The following is a 20211-nucleotide window of genomic DNA, read 5'->3' as shown; positions in this document are numbered from 1 at the left end:
AGTCAATGAAGCCAATAAAGTGACAGCAACTAAAGAGAAATCGAAGGTTGAGATTACTATGAAACAGCTCTTCACATGAAACGATCTTTGAAAGTGTAGCACCTCTGTTGGACAGCTGTCTGAAACGATGGCTGCACTGATACTGCTGGTAGGAAAAAACAAACATGAAGTTGTGCCTATGTCAAGAAGCTCCTATCAGCTATGTTACAACAGATGCCCTTCCTGATACAACCCCAAAGGAATTTGTGTCTCCTCCCAAGACTGGACTGGGGACTGAATGTGTAACCCACTACACGATGGAGTCACTGCAGGTGTGTCTATAGATCACTGCTGTGATTTCATAACAGCTGACGGAAGCAGTGAGGCATAAATAAAGACTCTTAACAGTCAGAAAAAGGTTGATACAGTCAGACTTAAACTTCAGTGTTTGCAATAAGTACTGTGGATTACTGCATCACCGGTGTCCCCCAAGTACCAATTTGAAGTGTCCCTTTAATAACCCGATGCTTTTATATTTGTGTTTCTATTGCACCACTGCTAAAAAAAAAATGTGTAAAGTATGTATACAATGTTAATTTATATACAATATAAGCAAATCTGGTCTAATAGGAAGATTTCTTTTTAACTTTGAAATTACAAGCTCAGGTTAAAAAAAATGCCTCAAAGAAGGCGCAACAAGAAAGATTATTACTTCTTCTTATTAAATGAGTGTCAGCTTGTTGAGAAAACATGGCATATCATGGCTAAGACATCCATGGGCTCTAAAACGGACATGTTTCTGATCCACGAGCCACATGTTTGATACCACTTGCCTAAGCAAAACTCTATGATCTAAACTTATTTTTCAAGTAGAATGATAAGGGCAGCATTAAAACAGGTAGAAGCACCAACATTATTATTGATATATAAAGGCTTTGTTATCACATCATCAGTAAATGAACTCCAGCGGTTACGAGCGGATCATAAAAGCCTGATGTGTGCACATGAGAAAATAAACCTTGGCTGGCTTTCGCTCAGTGGTCTTTATATTGCTATGGTATGATGTATGACAACAGCAGTGCTGCACTCGTGAGAACTGTAAGCCTTGCCACTGAGGAGAGTGGAAATGCAGTGAGCTTAATTAAAGCTGCAGAGCAACCCCGTGCAGTGACGGCTTCACTGCTGCCTGTTGAGGAACTCCAGAAAACGAGGCTGTGTCGACAAGTTTGTCTACAGGCAAAAACAAAGACGCGAGCAACGACTCATTGCGATGCAAAAACAAAGGCGAAGCATTACCTATGACATCGGTGTGGTCTGTGCTGTTGCCGCAGAAATATGAAGGGGGGAAAAACTTGATCGGGGAGCCTTTTACTCCTCTGCAGAGGGTCTGCTCTACACACAGCACAAGTGTCAGTGTGGTGCGTCACATTAAAGCCACAGTTGGTTGAGGGAAAACACTAAATAAGAGCGATTTGTACAAAACACAACAAATATCCCTCAAATTAAAAAGGTTCAATCAGTGACGAGACGAGCGGTGTGCGTGCAGAGAGCCCCAAGCCGACAGACAGACCTCCCACAGGACAGAGATGACAAGTTCGCCCGCTGCTGTCGCGGAGGCTTTGTGGTACTACTTTTCTCTCCGTGTTGTCTGTGTAAGGCTTCCAAAAACAAAAAAACGATAACAGCCTCACTTAAAGGTAATGTATCCCGACCCGTGTCGGCACCCGGTCCGCTCGTGCCGCCTCCGCGTCGCTCCTCCGGGCTCGTACGATGCTATAAATCCGCTGCGGTCCACAGTGATTCCCCGTTTTCAAGCCATCAGACAGCGGATCCGTCTGCTCTGGGATCTTCTCCAGCGATGACTCGTCAAAGCAACTGCTGGGCTTTCACGCAGCACAGCCGCATCAATTCAATGCTGTGAGCGAGGATGCTAGAGCTGTATAAGGCCGCTTTTCAAAATAAAATAAATTACACCTCATAAACTCACAAACTTCCTATATCCCTCCTGCAAGCGTGTTCAGTCGTGAAAGGGCTGTTGTTGAGTACAAACTCATGCAATGCAGCCCCCACCAGATTCTGTTTTCTTCAGGTACTTGAAGCATATATGTTGAAGTGATGGAGATTCAGCTGTGCCCCTTCGTGGATCTACTGGAGCAGCTTCAGCAATAGTAAGTACTGAAAGATTTCAAGCTCTCAGTGCCATTCTAATAGAAAAGCTATCATATAATGTGGGATGTATTATTCAGTCATTAGAAATAAGAAACACGTGTTAATTATTTTATAATGTAGGAAGAAATGGATCCGAAATTGATTTGACTTTTTTTCATTTTTAAGTTAATAGTTGACTAATAATTAATAATTGTCTGTATTGAAAAGCAAGCAAAGACAGTTTCTGTTTTAGGCTCATTTTTTGTTCATTGTCAAGCAAAGAGAAAAGGTTATTCAGCAGACGCTTCGATCTTATTTTGACAACTCAAGCCGGAAATGGTTTTATTTCCTGCTGAGGCAATTTACAACGGCTACCGGAGGCAAACCCGTGCATAATGATCCACCAGACAGCAGCAGTGTGAACCAACACGCGCCGCTCATCGTGCTTTTATTTCATTTGTTTTTAACACGTGCTTTGCCATTTTTTTATTTAGACTGATAATTGTTGAGGCTGTTCAATGACGCCCCCACCATCTTTTCCTAAATATTGACTAATTTACCCTGAAAGAAAGAGGCTTTCACTTCAGCAGCAGGCCCACTCTATGCTCACGTTTTCTTTAATTTTTTTAAAACAAAATTTCACTTCACTAATTTGGAAACACACTTCACGCTTGCTGCTTCCTCCAGATTGTCAAGCAAATGTTATTTTACTAAAGCAACTGTTGTGAAAATGCCACAGACACAAAAATCTGAACTGGCTTGTGGATTGTGAAAACTGCTGACTAATTTTTACAGTCATCACCAACAGCTTTCATCTGAAATTAAAGTTTCCACGGTGAACACCAGGATGATTCGCTCTGTGTGGCTGGTACAGGAAAATCAGCTGGTAAAGAGCTGAAAAGGATGTGTTCACACCTGTGACTTCTACCTGTGTTTGTTACTGGAAGCAGTGGCAAGGCTACAGCAAAAAGTGAGCCATTAACTTGTTTTTTGTTTTTGTTTTTGGAGTTTTCACATGGCCACCTGTAGCTTAATGTTCCAGCGAAACAGGAACGAGTGTCTCAACGCAGATCAATTTTTTCAAGCCTGGTCTTCGTTCCTGGTGCGTGTGTGTGAGGTGGTGTTCCTTTGCCTGTGTGTGCATGCTGCACACTTTTATCCTGCACTTTCCTTTAGGCAAAGAAAGAATTATGAGGTTGCCAAAACAGGTTAGCCAAGTACAGACTAAAGCAGGTAAAGTATACAAAAGCACTACTGAATGCAGGAAGTGTCCGTAAAAATACAGCCTGTGACACTCAAAATGCAAAATGTGTCTTCATAGGAGAACATATTTTGTTCCACAAAGTTACAGGCCACAACAAAGGCCTCTGCAGTTCCCGTGAAGTGACAGTGCTGCCCATCGATAAACATTAAACATTTCTATAAGCTCAGGTAGCATCCTGACCCCACTGTGCTATAGCGTGCAGCTAATCTCATTCAAAGGAGCAGTTGGGCATGTATGCATATTTGCTTTCTTGCTGTGAGTTGGCTGAGCCGTCAAGCAAGCCTAATTAAAGCTTAATATCCTAATGTGTGCATCCTAATATATTACATCCCAGAGTACGTTATTATAACTTGAGGCACACAGAGAGTTTATGGAGAACATGCATGACCAAGATACTCCAGTCTGCTTTCCCCCCACACAACAGGCTGAACAGGCTTAATGTCACTTTTCTTTTTTTATTACTATCTGACTGGTGTTGGCGAATATGGATGACATTCTGCTAAAATTTGAATTTGTGGAAATTGCAAGAAGAGAAGAAAAGCTTCACATAAATATTTAATGTATAGTCATGAGAGAGTTCTCAGTTATCTCAGATTTAGTCAAGGAAATCAGTAAGCATATCACAAAATGTCAAAATAGTCTTTTCACCTTTAACTATCATGTCTCTAATTCCAGGACAGTTGTTTATGCTTTTCAAGCATAACCTGGAGAGAACTGAAAGCTTCTCCTTTTTTACCATTGCAGTCATTTCACAGGAAGTCACTTTGGTTTGCATTGTAAAACCTGGAATCCAGGTTGCCTGGAATCCATTATCTAAAGAATTAGACTCATTTGAAACTCTTTAATTGTTGTTCAGAGTGCAGACAGTCGCCGGAGAGCTACAGTTATGGAACAAAGAAAGCACAAAGAAAGCACAACCTCTGTCAATTCTAAAGTTTTACATATCAGGACATAACAAAAACAAATCTGGTCCTCAGCAGGTCTTAAAATTAAGTTACTATAACCTCAGATGAACAACAAAATATGACATATTACACTGTTAGTATGTGTTTAGGAGGAAGGAAGAACATCAGCCATGATTTTAGATAAGCAGTTGTTGTGCTGCGCATCAACCAGGGGAGAGCTATAAGGTTATTTCTGAATATTAAAGCCTACAGTGAGAAAGATTATTCAAAAGTGGAAAATGTCCAACATAGTTGCCAGTCGTTCCCAGGATTGGAAGTCCCAGAAAATTCTCCCAAAGGTTAGGTAATATGCAATGCTCAGAGAAAATGGAAAAGCCCAAGAGCTACATCTCTATAGGCCTCACTTAGCATGTTAATAATGACAGTCCAATGAGAAAACAACAGGACATCTATGGCTTGTTTGGAAAGGTTGCAAGGTGAAAGCCCCTTCTCTCTAAAATGAGCTTGGCAGCAGATTGGCAGCAAGAGAGTAAAGTTGAGATGTTTGGCCATAATGCACAAAGCCATATTTAGATAAAGCCAACTGTCAAACATGATGGTGGAGGGCCAATGATTTTGGGTTGTTTTGCAACCACAGAACCTGGGCACCTTGCAGTCACTGAGTCAAATATGAACTTCTTAGTATACCAAAGTATTCTAAAGTCAAATATGAAGCTATTAGTACGACAGCTAAAGCTTGGCTGAAACTGGGTGATGTAACAGGGCAACAATCCCAAGCACAGAAGTAAATCTATAACAGAATGACAAAAAAAAAGAAAATAATCATGGTGTCGTAATGGTCCAGTCCAGTTTAAGAAGCACGCGAATAAACAAGTGCCCACAAACCTCAATGATCTGAAGCAACATTGTAAAGAAGACTGAGACAAAATTTGTCCACAATGACATGAGAAATATTGATAAAGTTCTAAACTGGTGCTAAGGGTGGTCCTACAAGCTATTAAATCATGGAGCGTACTATATTTACACACACTGCTTCTGCATTTTGGCTCAGTATTTGTTAAGCAAATAATGACACAGTGTAATATGTCATGTGTTCCGTTCATCAACGGTTACAATTACCTAATTCTAAGCCCTGAAAGGACTAAATTTTTTAATGTCCATACATGTACGATCGTAGAACAGACAGAGGGTGTACTTTTTTTCTTTTTTTTTTTACCATGACTGTACATTCAAGCAGATCATTTTCACAGAAATTCAGTACCTTAGAGCTTCAGGCAGGTTAAGCTTCATTCACTGACAAAGGGTTTTCTGAAACACACAACGCAACACTTCAACCACTTCCTTTTTTGTCATTTCTCTTCATGCCCCAGTAACCTAGTTTTATCTAACTTTGCTTCAAACACAGCGCTACCCCACTCCAGTCCGTTTTGCTTGTCCAACCTGTTTTTTCAATGTAATCTGGGTGCTGTTAGTTCTAGTTAAATGAGCCGCCATAAATCTGACGTTTAAAAAAAACAATAATAATAATGATTGAAGTTATGCCAAAAGCATGAGAAATTTTGTTTGCATTTATAATAACACTCTTAAAATAACACTCTCACTCATTTTTTAAACATTAGAATGACAACATTATTTTCATAGTCACCAGGAAATGTGATTGATTAAATTCCAGTTGGCTTATTCCACCCTTTGGCTATATTGACTCCACTACAACAACATTTCATATTATCCCCAAGTTTTACTGATAAAAGTGCAACGTTTCAGTGTTATCTTTCCTTCTATATGGTCACTCAACTCAACTCATACATCTCCTTATAATGCATTTCATTATTTTTCATCCTTTACGGGATGTGCGGGCTGTGCTTTTCCGCAGTATGTGCTACAGCTTCTTTTTTGCAGAGCTCCTTACACCTCATAATGATACTAAAAGAGGTTTCTATGTGTTACAGTGCACGCTGTTAAAAAACGTCTTACTCTGGCCCTGAAACTCACCCACTCAGCACATGCAGAAGCAAGCAAAAGAGGAAGCTGGAGACCAAAACTGAACCAAGAATATGTAAAGAGGAAATATGCAAAGGAGGGCTGCTGACATGGCAGTGCAAGTACATCAGTTACTGGTGGGTGAATCTTCATGCGATTTGAATGTATCTATATGTAAAACATAGTGCACAATAAACACAGTATGGGTTCTTGTGTCCCGTGTTTGTTGATGTCAGAAAGAATCTGACCTTCCAAGCAAGTTCCAGCAGGCTGGGGAATTTGTCGAAACTTGGCTCAGGTAGTCAAACTAAGCCTGTATGTGTATCTTTCACTTAAATAAACACCAGGGTACATCTTCTTGGCAACCTGTCTTTGTCACTGCTGCATCTCTTGCATGGAAATATGCATTTTATGTTCCTCTTTAACTGCTGTATCATATATTAATTTGATCAATGCGTGAGGCCTGTGACCAATCAGATGCTGGTTGGCTGCTATGATTACTAACTAATGCTTCTCTGCACTTAAAAAAGAAATGCTAGCATTTGACTAATTTCTTGCTATTCTAACTTTGCCTTCTGTGGGTGTGGAAACACTTAGACTTATTTAAACGACTAATTTCTGCATTTTGAGTGCACTGATCAAGGACTGGAGCAGAATTAACAGAGGAAGAGAATAGCATGGTTAATGCTTTTAAGGTCCTTTCTTTCCTTCTTTTTCTGTTTTGCATCAAAACATTAGCTTACCCTAAACTTATTTGAATTACAGCTTCCAACGAAAGTGTGTGGGTGCTTCTGAGTGTCAAAGGATGTGCTTTAAAAGCTCTCATTTTGCAACACTGAACCTGTCACTTCCCTTCTCAGTTATACTGCATGCAGCTCGCTCTTTCTTTCTCTCTTTCTTCCTGAGTGCCTTTATGTGTCTGTGTATGTGTGTGTGTGTAGCTTTTAAAGAAAGCCTTGCACTGAGAAGGAAAAAAAGGCTCAATGTCTGGATCTACTGTGCAATGTAGGCTAATGTTTGAGATAATTAACTAATTTAGTGGCGTGTACTTGTAGTCAAATGGAATTGAGGACTGAATAATTGTGCAATACATTTTATTACCAGGTAGTGACACTAAAGAGTCCAGTCTGTTATTGCCAAAGTTTGATTGCACTTTCACTCCATTCCATACATCTCCACACAGACTTGTTAGAAACCCATTACTCTGCTCTTGGACAATCTCCCTGGTAACAGCTCAAATTGAAGGCAATTATATATATCTATATATATATATCTATATATATATATATAGATATATATATATGATTACCTCTCCTTTTTTCTAATTTGCAGTTCAGAAAAAACCCCTACCATGTCATATTTAACCTGCTCATGTGCCCGCAAATGAGCACCTTTAATAGATGGCTGTGTGACAAACGACATCCAGTCACAATAATCCTCTGTATCTTTTTGCTTCCTGGTACCTCTTGGGTGTTAAATCTAAGCATTTACAAATACTTCATAGCTGAAAGGTTTCAATCATAGAATTTGCTGGGATATTATTTAATGAAATCCAACTGCAAAATGCAGCTGAGAGAAGCCAGGACTCATAGCATGTGTGTGCTTGTTCACACCACTGTGTGCTCACATGTGCTGTAGTCTGCAGTCTGCCCTAAAGCCACATTGTAAAAATAACAGTGGCCATAAATACCAAAGTATTTTCATGAAATAAACTGTAAAGCCAATAACACAGGCTAAACCTTTCAGCTTTTCCCACTTACTAGGTTTGCTAAACAGGCAGCTCAAGGTTCAACTGTATCCTGTCAGAATAAATATAAAACGAGAGTGCAGAAGCTGTAAATGGGAGATGAACTGTGCCAGGGGCTCAACAACTGGCTGGACCAGACATGCAAGTGTTCATCAGAAAAGCAGTGTCACTGGATTAAAAAAAGAGCGTGTAGCAGGTGAAATGTTTTACATATTACCATTTTTAAGATTTGTAACAACAAAGCAATGAGTGGGTGCACCATTTTTAATTATCTGCAGCTTTGTTTTAAAATTTAATTTCCTGTTTCAAAGGGAAAGTTAACTGAAGCCACATGAAAATCAGATTTCACTTTCAGAGTGTGTGTTTTTGTGCAAATAGATGTCTGCAAAATGTGTCCACTTCCACTTTACGCTTCAAGTAGGGGTAATTTTAGACACAAGAAGAGGCATTATCAGCAATTCTACAATAGGAATATCAAAGCATTTGCTTTTCTAAATTGTTGAGGACCTTTTATTCATATGAGCATGTGATTCATTTCGTATGCAGTCTGCGAGACGGTCTCCCACATTCAGTGCTTTGCCAACCTCTTTTATCAAAGCCCCCTTGCTGTGTGTGAGTCATTCAAATTTACAGCACCTTTGGAAACATCTAGTCATCATTGGAAGAAGAGTCTGCATCTTATAATAGAGTATAATAGATGCTGCGGGAAACCAGGCCAGAGACACACTTAAATTAGTAACAATCAATTGTTGACCCATTTTTCTTTATAACTTTTCTAAAGCTGTCAAGCCTTGTCAGTGCTTTAACGTTCTGCTTCAATAGCAAAATAGTTGTGAAGGTAAAAGTAATAAAGAACAGAGCTGAATTTTATAAAAGGCTGACTGCACTCATAAACTATATTTAAACAGCTGTCATTAGAAGTGGAGGGTTGTACTTTTAAGTTGCTGACAAGACCATAGCCAAGATTTTCAGTTAATAGATTAATGTATGTTAAACAAACAAGATGTTGAGGTTTTGCAGAGATGTGACCACTAACCATGTGAGGTTAACTTGTTAACATTTTGGACCTGTATTGATAAAGGTGACAACGTTGGATCGAGTTAATAAGGCCCAGTCACACAAGCCTAGAGACAAGACAGTTATGAGGTTTGGCAGGATGGGCTTTAGATTCTGTTTTTCTTTTTTGTGTGTGTTAACGTATCTGCTTTTAGCCTCAGGTGGAGTTACTGGATTGGCACTGTGCCCGTGAGTGGAAGTCTTCCTCCCCTGGCTGTTCTCCCCCCACTTGTCTCCTACTGTTTAATCAAGCTGGGTATTTCCAGGCAGATGGGTGCCACAGTTCTCTGCCAGATCATCCTCGCTAACACTCAGGGCTCCAAAGTTTTCAGTAGTTTCTTGTGCTTACCCCTGTTTAACCTCCTTGCGATTACTTTGATTCCAAGCAGACAGCCACAGAAACCTGTAATTTGCATGTATGACGTCAACTAGTCTATAAACTCTCACCAGCTACTCTGCGAGCAATTGCAAGACTGTAGAAAGTGAGGGACAAAACGTAATGTCTGCAGTTCTGAGGCACAATTTTCACTTTGATGGTGAAGGTTCTCTATTTCCAATTTGCGATGCACTTTTTCAAATTCTACTGCCGTTTGGAGAGTAGTTGGCAAGTGTTTGCAGACATTACAGGCAATTTGCCAGTGACCAGAGCAATCACAAGCAGGTTTTTTGCTGCAGCGCCCTCTTTACAACTCATTTTACCTAGTAACAGTTAGCAACCAGTGTTGGTCAAGTTACTTGAAAAAAGTAATCAGTAACTAATTACTGATTACTTACCCAAAAAAGTAATCCCGTTACTTTACTGATTACTTATTTTCAAAAGTAATTAATTACTTAGTTACTTAGTTACTTTTTAAAAACACGATTTACAACCTGAATAAGTAATAAAGTGATAGATCTGTCAGGCCAATTCTACTTTTTCTGCATAATCCATCACAAAATGTAATCAAATGGAAAAGTCCCTTTTTAAAACTTGTTTTATTAGTTTTAATCTTTTAACTTTATGCATCAAGCAAAAATGTAATTATATGCAACATTCTCTGACTTGAATAAATTAGTTTAACATTTAAACCTATTTTCTGCACATTCCAGCACATAAAATATTTTTTTGTGTGTGTTTACACTCACTCTTTCAAATAGATGCAAGTAAAACACAGCAGAAAATAAATAAAGTCACAGACTAGCGGTCCTGTTGCTCTATTTTCACCTGTAAAGCAGGAGTGAGGTAGGCGGAGGTTTACCCTGGTGCAGGTGTGCCGCGGCGGTCAGTGGAAGAATCCGCGAGTTTCTCTGTGAATTTCCCATTACGTCATAGCGCATTCGGTGCTTGCTTGGAAGCTTAGGGGTTTTTTTCGCTGTAAAAAGAAGTTTTCTTCCCACGCACAACAGACGCTAATGTTTTTGTCACTTTTTATGGAATCAAACTCAAAGTAAGGTCAGTACTTCCACGCTTTAAACGCTGCACGCTCATACTCTCTCCCGCACTATTATCCATTGTTGATCTGCACACAGCTGTTGTCACGAAGGTCGCACTCGCTTACATCACTGTCATGAGACATTCTTGCAAAAAATCATGGTTTTAGTAACGCAGTAACGCAGCGTTCCTACGGGAAAGTAACGGTAATCTAATTACCGTTTTTGCAATAGTAATCCCTTACTTTACTCGTTACTTGAAGAAAGTAATCGGATTACAGTAACGCGTTACTGCCCATCTCTGTTAGCAACCTTCAGGAACCACTCACCACTCATTGTCTAATTGTTAGGTTATATTTATAGCTCAACAATCATCATTCAAGCTTTCCATAGGTTTTAGGCATCATGACTGATATGTTTTTTTTTTATTACTTATACTTTCTTTAGCAGCAGAAAAACAAAAAGAAACTTTAAACAGAGCAATTAGCCAAGACTATAAGTCGAACATCAAGCTGAAGTGACTGTAAAACAACTAATCGCACCCCAATAAAGAGTCTCCTCAGCTTATCCAATTTAAGACCAGTTAGTGAATGCAGAAGAGGTTTAACAGTGTAGTTCCCACTCACTCTGACCTCTTTAACCCTTTAAAGCCCGTGGTGTTGTGCGCAGAAACATTGGGTAGGATGTTTTTTCAGGTAGGAGGTACGGTGGCCCCTAGAGACAAAGCACGTACAAACTCCAAAACACTTGCAAACTCCAAAACACTTGCAAACTCCAAAACACGTACAGACTCCAAAACACATGCAAACTCCAAAACACTTGTAAACTCCAAAACACTTGCAAACTCCAAAACACGTACAAACTCCAAAACACTTGCAAACTCCAAAACACTTGCAAACTCCAAAACACTTGCAAACTCCAAAACACGTACAGACTCCAAAACACTTGCAAACTCCAAAATACTTGCAAACTCCAAAACACGTACAAACTCCAAAACACATGCAAACTCCAAAACACTTGCAAACTCCAAAACACGTACAAACTCCAAAACACATGCAAATTCCAAAACACAACGGAAGTGCTCCAGGACGCTAGGGGCAGTGTTGAGCTCGATTTGCAAAATAAACGGCAAGTTTGTCTGTATGGGACGGTCTAGTCTCCGTCGCGCTTCCCAGGTTGCCTAGCAACCATGATACTAACCGCTTTAAAACGTGTCATACAACTTTGTTTGACAGAAATGAAGGAGAACATGTTTTGTTCATTTGTTTGTTTGTTTCTACAAGAGCTTTGTGTGATTTGATAAGTATCTGAGGCTGAGACCACAGGACAGTAAAACATGATTTTTGGGCTTCATTTCTGTACTGAACGGTCATTTAAGATTAGTTAGTAAATAACAATTAGCTAATGTTGTTCATGAGACTAAAGTCATATTACTTTGGTAATGTAAATATAATATGGCCAATATTATAGTTATTATATTAATCATTATTAGCTATTACAGCAGTGAACATGAACTCTGTGTCAAATACTGAGCCTCAGTACAGATTCAAGTTGCAGTTATTTATATGTCTTATCACCTTAAATCTTCACTCAAAGACAAGTATCTTTGACAGTGCATATATAGGTGTATCATATATAAGAGACAAATGTTGTTCCTTCAGTATGTTGGCATTACTAAATTTGGCTCATTGCTTACATATATTTATAAAAAGAAAATGTACAAGCTGTGATAACTGTTCTGATAAAATGAAGAGTAGACCGATATATTGAATATTCCTTTATTGGGTGAGAAAATCAGACCATGTCATAACTGCTTTAAGTCATACAGAATAGATATCAGAGCCTTAAACAGGCTGACTTCTGCTAAATGGGTCAAACTGGGCAGAAAGTATACAAACATCCTTATAGAATATGATGTAACTCTATAGATCAACTTACCTCAGAATATATAAAGCATATAAACAATTACAGCAATATGATGCAACAAACACAGCAGTGCTACTAATCCAAAATACTCAAAGCTTCATAGAACTGAAACAAACATTTATTTTTAGGTCCATTCTGCTGCTGATACATACTTTAGGTTTCTGAACATTAAACTTGTTGCTGCCTTTCATAGTGTGTAAATTGAAGGCCCTGAGTACTTTCTCCCACACTGAAAACACTGGAATGATAAAATTATTTGAACATTACCTAATAAGACTGATTCAGGACAGACAGTTAGTTATGTTAAACTTTCCTAGCAGTCCTTCACAAACAGGGAACAGTCTGTCTATTCTCTCCATCTGTCAGCTGCTGCTGGCTCTTCCTCCTCCTCTTCCTCACACACTGCTGAGTTTCTCCTGGTGGATCATCAGGGGTGCAAAGCCTCACAGATGATGTGCAGCAGTGGGTCCCTCAGTCTGTCCTCACTCTGGACACTTGCAGTTGTCACACATGGACATCAAATGTGTGATAAGCTGCAGGATTCAAACACAAGTGTAACTTATAAATGAATGTTCATACTTTTATTACACAATCAGAGAGAAAGAAAAAGAGAGAGAGTGCAGGACAGACAGACAGGTGACAGTCTCAGGTGTACACACTGCTACAAAACAGCGCAAGAGAAGGAGGATTGTGTTATTACGAAACAAGAAGAGTTCCCAGATGGTACAGTGGACACATGTGTGACTCCTGTGATTAAAGCATCTTTCTTTCAGCTTAACGAGTGAACCATCAGCTCGTTCAAACACACGTTAAAGTCCGTTTGGCTCGACACCACCGAACAGAGGCAGCAATATAACATAGCTAACATTAACAGTGCAGTGAATCCTGCTTGTGCTGTGATATTCAGGACTGCAAACCGAGCAGCATCACTGACTTATATTTTGAAGTAAAGGCTTTAAAACCAAGTTAGTACAAACATCGCTAATGTCACATAACAGTAATGTTTTAATGTTCTTCATTATAAAAACATTTGTGCATAAATAAGTGACATAATATTCAGTACTTACTTCAGAAAGTTTACTCTTCGGCGGCTCCGCTTCCGCCGTTTTTTTCGGCAAAATTATCCACACCACCGCCGCGCTATGAAATCTGGGATATGTTGGGCCATGAAGGCTACACCGACCCATCCTTAAAATTCAGGGAAATTAAGGACTCATTTGAGGGCCGCATTTCGAGCAGCCTTTGAATTGGGACAGCCTTCGTCGTGTCACTGTGACGTAATCGGCCTTAAAATGCGGCCTTTAAGGCTGCAGACCCTGACCCTGGGATACAGCCCAAAGTCCGGTCATTGGTGCTTCCTGGCTTGTGTAGTTACTAGGTAACAAAAGCTCAACACTGGAATATTTCTAACATTTTGAGTTATTTTCCAGTGTTAGAAAATCAGCACTGCTCAGTGTTAGTCTTTGTTAATCTTCAAAACTGACTAGGTTACTTTTAAACATATAACACTGTCAAAAGTGTTAATTTAACACTCAACAGTGTTGTATTTAACACTCAGAGGAGTGGACCCATATAGACACTCTCTAGTGTTAATTTAACACTGGAGATTTTGCTGTGTAGGATTGTTTTTCGTTTTTTCTGCAGTATATAAAAATTGGTATATCTCAAAAATAAAAATATGAAGACACTCAAAATAAATTTCCTGTTGTTGTAAAGTATTTTGTGCAACTTTTTTGTATTTAAAGTTTTGAGGGATAAACCTCTTAAATTTCTCTAAGTAGAAATATATGTAAAAAAAACCCAAACAAAAACAATTTTCAATTTTTTTGTAGTTTATTGCACTTTTTTGCAATTTATGTAGTTACTATTGACTTAATGCATACATATTATTAAAATTTGGGCTATAACAGATGTATTGATGTATAGCAACTTGAAATGCTCCCAAAAATGGCTCTACAGCGTGTAAAAATATAAAGTAAGCTCTGGCGGACTTGGTTCTATGGTAGGTCTTAAAGGGTTAACTACTATAGGTCGAAGCATTGTTTTGTTCATTAATGCCAAAAACTTGTCACAGACCCAGCTTTAAAAACTCAGATGCACTTGTCTTCATAGCAGGACTAAGCATGGTTACCTGCCAGCTGAATGTGTTATATGCTTGTTTCATACAGAGATTAGTGTGCTTGTCTGTGTATGAAAAGACTCAAGTAAAAATGGCAAACTACAACACATGTCCTGAGCAGGTGGAAGATGAAAGTGTGCACCTGCTCATCTGTCAGTGAAAACAAACTAGTGCTTTGATCTGTTACACCGTCATCCCACAGTTCCCCGCTGCATCGGATGTGTATGTTTGTCTGCTAATGCGGGCATTACAGTGTGAGTTTTGTTCGGCCCAGCGATGCTTATGGTATCAGATCAAATAACATGTTTAGATGTACAAATTCGCCATATTAACTTTAAAATTGTGAAGTGTTTTATCCTTCCAGCCAGAGAGTGTGTGTATTATGGGTATTGTGGGGAAATTGTACTATTGGGTATCTGCATAATAAATCATAAATCAATGTAAAGGTTAAGACATTTAAGTTTAAGTAAAGGCTAGTCAAGCAGTATTTATGCTTTGGAGCGCGTCATGGAATGTAAGGGGCTGTAATGGCTCCTGATGTGATGGAAACATGACTGTGCGCGCGTGTGTGTGTGTGTGCACGCATGCGCATTACTGCAGTGAAAACCTTTGGAGCATAAAGGCCCTTTTATCAGTGCTTGGATGAGAGACTGGTACTGTCTGCTTAGTGTGCATGTGTGTGTATGACAGCAATGTACAAAGCGAGAGGTCAGTACTGCCTGGTACTCAGCTGCTGAAGCCCTATCTTTGTGTGTGTGTGTGTGTGAGTGTGAGAGAGAGAGAAAGAGACAGACAGACAGAGAAAGAGAGATGGGATGAGAGCATGAACAAATGACTAACGGCACAAAAACAATGCATAATGACAAAGTGTCACATCACAGTTGATTTTAGGTTTTTTGGAGTTTGAATCAAGTCTTAGGTCATTTAAGACAAGCCCAAGATAAGCTTCAAATGAGGTCTCAAGCATTGTCTCAATTAACTGTTTGCTGTGAGTGAAAGCAAACAGCCTGCTTTGTTATTGTTGCATTGTCTTTCACAGTTGCCATGCCCACATGGCTCACTTGCAGGCTCCTTGATTCCAGATAAAATTAAACAAAAGCAGCTTCCCGTGTCTTGCTGAGACTTGCCAACTAAAATGTCAGCTGTTGCTGACAAATTTTATGCACTGTAGCTTGCTGGAGATGAGCTTATATTAGCAATATACATTGGTTAATAAATTGCTAAAGTGTTTATAAAGTACTGAGGTTAAAACCGATGTCATATAAGGTGCTAGCCGTTGACGTTACGTTGAGCCCACTTGTCTTTGTGCTCCTTTCTTGCGCAGGAGCACTTAGATGCATGAACAGAAGGAGCATTGCAAACCCTGAGTCAAAGATACATCCCATAATGCACCGGGACACATATTCAGTGTTGAATGTTTGGGGTCTTTCAGCATCATGTAACCTCACTCAGCCAAGCCAGCCAGGGTTGATCAAGTCCTGGCTTGTGTTCCAGCAGCACTGGCCCACAGACCATTCCTCCTGATTCAAAGCCATCTGGAAGCCCTCCATGGCAGACTCGATTGCTTTCCTTTTTGTAGCCCTTGAGATCCCAAGTAGCTCATAGACCTTGCACAGAGGCTTACAAGAAAAGCCTCTGCACACCACTTCGATAGGCTCACACCATGCCTTCCAGATTCTCCTTCAATACAGGGAGAAGCCTCCTGTTATTAGTGGGCTGATACCCCTTAAACCACAGCCAGTCACTGCCATCACATCATAATTGGACAATCCCTATGTGGTTGAGATTTCACAGTATCCATAGTAGTCTGCAGTGAAAATTTCTTGAGAATAAACAAAATATTATTTCAATTTTGCATTAGTATTGTTAACTATTAATTATCTATTAGTAAATGTTCAGATAAGATGTCCCATGCTTTTTTAGAGGGCACAATACCACCTGGACCCAAACCCAGACTTAAACCTTTAGTTTGTGGATCCCTGTTTTGAAGACTTTAGATTACATTTTAGCCATCTTGGGTTTTTTTGGAGGAAGAGACATGCCTACCTGGAAGACACAGTGAAGTGTTAAATTATCAGTTAACATCAGTAAACTTGGTGAGAAAGGGAATCAATATGGATGCATAAGTGGTGAGGAACATTCAAATAAAATAGTGGAGTTTCACTCTCAAAAGTACAAAGTACAGAAGGACTGTTAGTGCAGTTAACTACACAGCATGCCGTAATGTTTGACCAATAGTTGCATGCTTCTCGAGGCACCAGCACTATAACCACAGTCAGGAGGTACAGTTCAATGATTTGAATTACCTTAAGTCATGGTCAGATGCCAGCATGATGATGAAAACCAGTTCTTTCAAACTCCTTGCACCAGAAGTAATGAGGCATTTTTCTGTTGTTTATGTATGGCCTGTAAACTCATATCTTCTTGTAATTTTGTACCACATGTGCATTGCCTTTTTTTTTTTAAATGGTTTGAACTATTTTTCCACCTAGCTTGAGTTAGTCAAATCGATCTCTCCCTAAGGTAACTTTGGTGTAGTTCAACTTTTTCCAGCTGGGTACATAGAGGTGTATTCAAAGTAGCCTCCCCAACACTGCTAAGACTGTAGATGGCATTAGTTGCCTCCATACATGTGTGTGTCCTCATTCACGTACACAGGACGTCCCAAACAAGGACACTTTCATAGAAAAATTGCTTCAGAATGCTAAGTTTGCACCATGCTGCCATTTTAACATATTTACTTATGTTTTTCCTGCATCGCCTTAACCGAGATCTTGCAGGATAATTTTAGAAAGTGCACACTGCTTCTTTTTGTTTACAGCTTGTATATAAAAAGAAAGTCGGTAGTGCTCTCTAAAATGCCTCCCATTGCATTCCCAGTAAAGGGCTCACAGAAACAATTCATACCGTAACTCCTCATTATGAGTGTCATGCCTGCAGCTCTAAGTAGATTTAAAACACCACATGGTCCTTCAAGGGTTTTTGAGGGAGAACACTATTCACCCTGGTCCATGTGGTGTGTGTATCACTTTTACCTTGACAAGTAACATGACTCATTTTTCATCCGATTTAAATGCTTGCATGCAAATCACAACAGAAATCTGCTTGGATGCTATAAATAACTTACATTCCATTAAAAGTATTCCAGTTCTGGGCACTGAAGTCTTTTAGCTCCCATTCAGTGTTTTGCACGGTATTGTAAGTGATTCACAACAAGTCAAGTCGAGTCAAGTCAATCTTATCTATCTAATCCACTATCACATATCGCATTTGCCTTAAGGTGGTTTAGAATGTGTACAAAATTCAGCCCTCTTTTGTAATTCTATTATGAATTTGGAAAGGGAAGTAAATACCTCTAAAATACTCTGAGGAGGAGCACAGATCCCACTTTAAGTAAAGAAAGCAACACCTTCATACAGCATTGTTTACAGTCAAGCTAAACTGCTACATGAAGAGCTAAAGCAGCACAAAGCTCTGGGATTACTGAAGCAAAATGAAACACATGAGCTTAAGCGCTAACTGCTCTTTAGTCCTCATTTGCACATTCAGTAGTTAAAAACCTCCTTGTTGGAGGTTTGTACTCAAGAACCTTCTCCATAAAGTGCCATTTTATCGTTACAGTGAAACACTATTTTTGAGAGGGATTACACATTTAGCTGCTGGTCAAAAACCCACTGTAGGTCTCTGTAAACCATGGCAGTAAGTAAAGATTTTAGCCCATAAGTGGAACTATTTTGTCTCCACAGCAGGTATTATTTTAAGCAAGAACTGGGTTAAAGTCAGCGTGCTCTCTAGCTGGCACAGTCCAAAGACTCTCTGTTTCTAGGAACCGAAGAATGAAAAGGTTTGGCTGAGTAATGAGGTGTCTCGTGTAAACAGTGGTTTCTAGGAATGATTACGGAATTTTTAAAAAACTTGTGGGCACAACAGTTGGCTTTTAACCTCTCATTTACGGATTAACTTGGAATCTATTACTTAAATGGGCCAACAAACTTCACATAAGTCAAGTAGCCCATTTCGGGCTGTTAAATAATTACTATTCATCTCCAAATCCCTTAAAGACGACAGATGTTTAATTCTGGAAAACCACAAAAGCAAAAATAATTCCTCGGACAGTGTCAGCTGAGATTAGTACAGTTCCTGGAAGCTGAAAGCAGCAAACTAAAAAAGAAGTGAAAGGGAAGATATTTCTGCTTTTAACCACACTGACACATATCTAAAATTTGAGAGGAAAAGCTCTGTAGCAAAGATATATTGCATAATAATTCTAGTAAGCTGCTTATCTTTAATGCTGACACAACCATTCAGTGGTTGTATTGTCCTTTTATTTTAATTAAATGTCATCTGATTTATCTCTGGTGTTAGTTTCAGTTTCAAGCATGTTAGTGTGGCGACTGCTCCTATAGGACATCTTTGTTTACAACGTCAGGCTATTTTTTGTTTCATGATGTGCCAAATGTTTGCACTTGGTGAAAGGTCAGGACTGCAGACAGTCACTTTCTCCTATGACGCCATGCTGCTGTAACAGATGCAGTTACATTAGCATTATCTTGCTGAAATATGCAAGGTTTTCCCTAAAAAGGAGAGTCTGGATGGGAGCGTATGTTGCTCTAAAACCTGTATCTACCTTTCAGCACTCATTTTGCCTTTCCAGTGCAAGATGCTAATTCCATATGGTTTTGAACTGAAGGCAGGTTTCTCTCATCTTTAGTCTGGAAGAGCGTTCCAATTTGCCTCAGTCGATTTTATTGAGCTTTGGCCGACAGACATTTCTGGATGATGTTCATGTACGGCCTCCTCTGTGCACGATAGCGCTTTGTAGATGGCGCGGTAAACTGTGTTGACATACAGTGATTACTCAAAGTGTTCCTGAGCCAATGCTGTGATTTTGATCAAAGAATCATCCCTGTTTTCGATGTAGTGCTACCTGAGGACTGAAGATCACGGCTATACAATATATATTTTTGGCCTTTGAGCACAGAGATTTTGCCACATTATTTTGATGATATTAGGTAGAGGCTGTGTTCAAACTCTTTTCATTATTTTACACTTAAAAATGTTCCTCTTGTTCCACAAATTACAGGAAGTTTTTTGCAGACCTGTGAACTAACTTCTATCTTTACTTCTGAGAAACCTGGATGTCTTTTTATATCCAATCATGTTACTAACCTGTAACCAATTAATCTAATTAGTTCAAAAGGTTCCTACAGCTCTTTCTTTTTAGTAGCACTTACTTCCCAGCCTTTTATTGTCCGGTCTCAACCTTTTTTTTTTTTTTTAGATCTGTTGTTCAAAATGATTGAAAATTAACATATAATATTTTCCATGAAATAGTAAAATATCTCAGTTTTTTGTATTGCTACATTGTTTCTGAATTTGCTATGTTCTCTCACTTCACACAATGAAACTCTTCCCTTCTGAGATTTTTGAGGATTTGTGTTTAGAGCAGTTTATTTAGTTATTTTTGACCTTTCCCCAAACACAACTGAATTTTAACGTCTTTAAACAAGAGAGAAGAAAACACTTGCTTTGTTGAGTTAAATACGTATGAGTGAGAAAGAAAGAGAAGTAAAATAACAAGAGATCATAAGTTTGTGCCGTTGCTGTATTTGTTTATGGAGGGTTATTTTTGGTGCCTTTTTCAGTTCCTGTATTTCTCAGTCAACCTCTAACAGAG

At 39.2% G+C, this 20211-nt stretch overlaps 1 protein-coding gene across 12 annotated transcripts in view; it reads right to left on the bottom strand.

Moving 5' to 3' along the window:
* The window catches only part of wnk1b (WNK lysine deficient protein kinase 1b), a 95590-nt gene extending 93703 nt beyond the window's left edge, over nt 1-1887 (bottom strand). For 8 of the 12 annotated variants that reach the window (XM_084910670.1, XM_084910675.1, XM_084910677.1 and 5 more), the window contains exon 1: nt 1276-1886. The gene's annotated coding sequence lies outside the window, so the exon portion shown is untranslated. Of the gene's footprint in view, nt 1-1275 lie in introns of all 12 variants that reach the window. The other 4 variants (XM_084910682.1, XM_084910680.1, XM_084910671.1 and 1 more) reach the window with 3 other exon arrangements.
* Nucleotides 1888-20211: the final 18324 nt, after the last annotated feature.

This window comes from Perissodus microlepis, chromosome 17, assembly GCF_051167445.1.
Source record: "Perissodus microlepis isolate ML-2025 ecotype Zambia chromosome 17, ASM5116744v1, whole genome shotgun sequence".
NCBI classification, from domain to species: Eukaryota; Metazoa; Chordata; class Actinopteri; order Cichliformes; family Cichlidae; genus Perissodus; species Perissodus microlepis.
The sequence above is the reverse complement of the archived record's forward strand: the minus strand, read 5'-3'. Positions and strand labels throughout refer to the sequence as shown.